General features: G+C 33.4%; 1 long non-coding RNA gene across 1 annotated transcript; it reads left to right on the plus strand.

Moving 5' to 3' along the window:
• The first annotated feature begins 723 nt into the window (after nt 1–723).
• On the plus strand, nt 724–2,418 carry LOC105318185 (uncharacterized). The gene is made up of 4 exons (XR_010715067.1): nt 724–833; nt 1,560–1,674; nt 1,837–1,956; nt 2,222–2,418. It is a non-coding gene; the product is annotated as an uncharacterized lncRNA (long non-coding RNA).
• Nucleotides 2,419–4,445: the final 2,027 nt, after the last annotated feature.

The following is a 4,445-nucleotide window of genomic DNA, read 5'->3' on the forward strand; positions in this document are numbered from 1 at the left end:
GGTTGTTAGCCAGCCTCTTGAAAGGAATTTCCATTAAACCTGTATTATAGGAAATTCCCCATTTATACCATGCTAGCTAAGGCTGTTACTGGCCCTTTAAACCCAATTCCTTTTGAGGGTCGACTGAACTTTCCCGGGGCCCCATCCTCACCAAATATCAAGACCGAAATATGGGATAAGGGTGTTCACCGGCTCCTTGATTACTATCCCATTTACACTGTATATAAAGATTTTCTGACCTTCTCGCCAGGTTAGTAGATATGTCAATGTTCATGTCATGCCACCAAAACATATTTTTTACAATATTTCTGTTTCTGTTTCTTCAATTATGATTGGAAATTGAAATTTTTAGGAAAGGGGAGGGTCTGGACCCTCTACACCCCTCTCTTATCCGCCCATTAACCGTTTCATTTTTAAGGGGGTGGCAACGTTTTATTTTGTTTGTAATAATTATTATGGCCATGCTTTCTATGACGTTAAATGTGATGATTATTGATAAAATCAATTTATTTAATTTATTCGCATGCAAACAGTTCAGCCCAAATTGTGCATAATGGTAAAGGGTCGCGCATATGTATTATAGGATGAGATATTGTCCATTATGTAAATTACAATTTTTAAATAGTACCGGAAATTTCTTTTTTTTTGGTATCAAATCAATATAACTTGTGAAAATATGTTGTACCGTGGTCAATATAAGAATTTAGCATCGTATTCTATTTAAGGGATTGGTCCATTTCCGGTTAATGAGAAGGAAGCACATTTTGAAAAAGAAAATGGTGTTGGTGGACAGTTGGCCGGACTTCTCTGTCCTTCTTATCGTGGATAGACAGGTGTTTCTCTAGATCAACAATTTATTCGAGCCACATCATTCTCGACAATGCTATAAATCTCAACGTTGTCCCCACTAGATCTTTTTCCTTCTCACTTATTTATTGAAACAGTTTAGTTTTATTTAAACAAAGTAGAATTTTTATACCGCGACTTTACGAATTTTGAAAAGCAAGTATCAAACCTATGTGAAAAAATTAATTAAAATGTACGAGGGCCCGCCAAAAATAAATACAAAGACTTATGACATATTTTGTTCTACTAAACGTGATATTGTTTCCAAATTAAGTAGACATAAGTTTGCAAAACAAACACAAACATTTAAATATACATTGTATTCTTGTATATCTAATAATCTTAAATTTAAAACTTCAAAAATAAGGTCACGGATGTCACATTTGCATGGACAAATTTTTTATTATGTAAATAACAAACCATATAATGTCGACAGTAATATTTCTGTTAATATGACCTAAAACCAAATAAGTTTATATCTTAAATTAGGTATTAAAATAATCGATGTACATAATTATAACGGAGTTATATTAGTTTTAACAAAAGGAATATCTTAGTTATGACTTTTATGATAATTAATATATTTAACAGTTGTGACATCTGCTTACTTTTTTTAATTAACCATCGTATCTGATGGACATTTTTTCTATCACTTATTCAAGTGAAAATATAGACAAAAATATGTACGATAAATTTATCATATCTATTGGTAGAGAAGTGAGACTTGGTTGGTATCTGTATGCTTCTGTAAAGGACCTGGATTTGCATCCAACATAGAGATTATACTTGAATTTGTCTCAGAGATATCCCCACCTCAATATATTGTTGGTAAAAAAAAAATTACTCATGATTAGAGGAGAAAAAAAAATCAGTCGGTCTACTAAAACTCTTAATGTTATTGAAACGTTCCATTCTATAAATCTTTTTAATTAAAAGAATAAAAGTATATAACAGAACCTATGCTGATAAATGAACATTAATGTTGTGTAGGGTGTACCTCTGACGTCATGGACGCCCTCATCAGTGCACACCAGTCATTAGTCGCCCCTTTCGACGAAAGTACGCTGATGCCATTGTTTATACACTGCCTGCTGAAAATATTGTTCCTTTGTAAGCCTTGATCTTTATATATGGAAGTTTAATTACATATCACTAGCAAAGATTCACAACACGTACACTACAATGTTCGTTTAGGTTGTTTCAATTTTCATTGTGTTCTACGATAAGTACCACGATATATATGCGTTTTTACATTTTCGTCTCAGTCCTTTTATTTATCATTCAGAAATCTTTGAACGCTGTTAATGATCTGAATTCAGATATAGCTCGATAATTTTGATTTATAGTTTACGTAGCAACCCATTTTTTTTTTCAGACCAATTCCAGACGGATTCCATATATCTGAACTAACTGATATCCATACAGAGATTGTACACAAGTCATGGCCTTTTACAAGCAGCGAAAAGTGGATCCAGTACCTAATCACTAATTTTCAATCAGTATTGATCGAAACAGACGACGGACGTCCCGTGGCCTGGGAATTTCAACAGGAATATGGTGCTGTAGGGATGCTGCTTGTGAACCCCGAATATCGGAGAAGAAAACTAGGAAGCATCGTCACAAGAACCTTGGCGGAAAAAATGACCAAGGACAGACAACTCGTGTTTGCCCTCGTTGAGGAAAATAACGACATTTCGATTGCATTTCACGAGAAAAATGGTTATGTGCGCATGCCTTTTAAAGTTTCTTTTATGGAGTATTCTCAAGAAGCGAAGGAAAATATAGTTAATGTAAAGCCTTAACTTTTGTTAAACACAAAAAATACAAGTGTTGATACAAATTTTGAATTGCACAAAATTTATAGAATATTTATAATTAATAAATCATCTAAGTCGCTTGATGCTATAAATTGGTTCCGTTTAAATAAAAGTAATTTTCTTATGTGCTTGTTTTTATTTCGTGAGACTTAATCAAGAGTATTTAAATTTATACCAATAGCCAAATAATAATTTAGGACAGGACTTATAATTATTTCCCAACCAAAACAATGCAATCAAATTGAGGCACAAGTTAATCAATTTATCCACAAACGAAAGTTCTTTCTTTTTACTCCATGCAAGCTGCAGAGTACAGTATCATGTCCTTTTATATTGTGGTAATCATCTATCGCCATCAGCAGTTCAACGTTGACACCAAATACTGTCAGGTCCAGGTATGGATAATCCCAGGGCTACAAGGAGAATACGTTGAAGTATGGACAAACCAATCAGGAGGAAGGCCGTAGGGTAGGAGGCGGTACAGTCAAAGCATCCTTAGATCTTTATTGGTTGATATCAAAGCAGACGTAGAGTGACATATAAATAATTATTAGATTAAAACCCGTGAAAGACTGACGTTTCGACCAGTTTAACAGGATTTACATGATATAAGTTTTGTTAATTTATAATTCATTAAGAATGAAAATGGTACATATACTTTGCTTTTTCTTTAAGGTAGTTGGTAAAGTAATAGGGGATTGTTATATTTTTAATTGTGGATCCCTGGTACTTGTTTACAAGAGCTAAATTGAGATACTTTGAAAAGGAAGAGATGTTAATCAAGATACAGGACCTATCATTAGAGGAGCGGTTAAATCCTCGGAGCAGTCTTCAAAAGCTAGATTCAGTTAATGATGGAAAGAAGGTGAGTTGCCTTTGTTTACTAGAGGATTCAAGTATTTCCTTGATTCTTCTCACCCTTCAGGATCTTGCCACAACAGTATCCCACGGGGAGGCAGAAATATATCAGAAATATTTAAGGCAGGCAAGTCGGTATCAAACTAAAGTAGACATTTCCAGGTTGTGTTTTTCTGTTTGAAGGGGTAAGGCAAAAGTTACAAACTCAAAAGCAAAGTGCTTGAAAGAGAAATAATTTAAGAACGAGTCAAAGAGAAATGTGAAGAGAGATGGTTAAAGTTAGTTTAGAAGAGGTTACACATCTGTAAGCCCTTTAGACAAAATATATATCAAACACCAAGTTTAATGTATCCTTAAGTACCAAAGTATTTTCCTAATTTTTATCAGGTTGGTGGATCAAGAGTTTATTTTGCATATCAAGGATTTAGAGCTGGTAGGGAGTGCACATTCCATTAAGGTTATTGGCCAAAGAAAGTATGTTTATTTGTGAGAGTCTACTCATTAGGTTAAAGATTGTTAGAAAATGAAGGTAGCTAAAGGGAAGTATAAAAGTGATTATGATTAATGTTACTTACTTAAGTAAAAGTTTGTTCAACATTATAATTTTGTTCAAGTATTTATTTGTTATAATGACATGTTATTGAATATCTTTTGTGGTGGGGCCACAACGGGGGTTGGATCTATACTACTAAATCAAAATAATGTACTTAAAGATTACCAATTTGTTATTATTTTTTCTCAATTAAGCTTTGCTTATTTATAATCAATGAAAATTCCTAAAAAAAAAAATCGGAAATCATCTGAATTTTTTGGATTTTACAATCTTGCGCGTGCGCATTACATTCACGTTAACCTGCTAACGGGAGTTGGTACTTGAAGATTTTTTCTTCTCAATTAGGCTTTGCAAATTCATAATCATCGAAA

This window comes from Magallana gigas, chromosome 6, assembly GCF_963853765.1.
Source record: "Magallana gigas chromosome 6, xbMagGiga1.1, whole genome shotgun sequence".
NCBI classification, from domain to species: domain Eukaryota; kingdom Metazoa; phylum Mollusca; class Bivalvia; order Ostreida; family Ostreidae; genus Magallana; species Magallana gigas.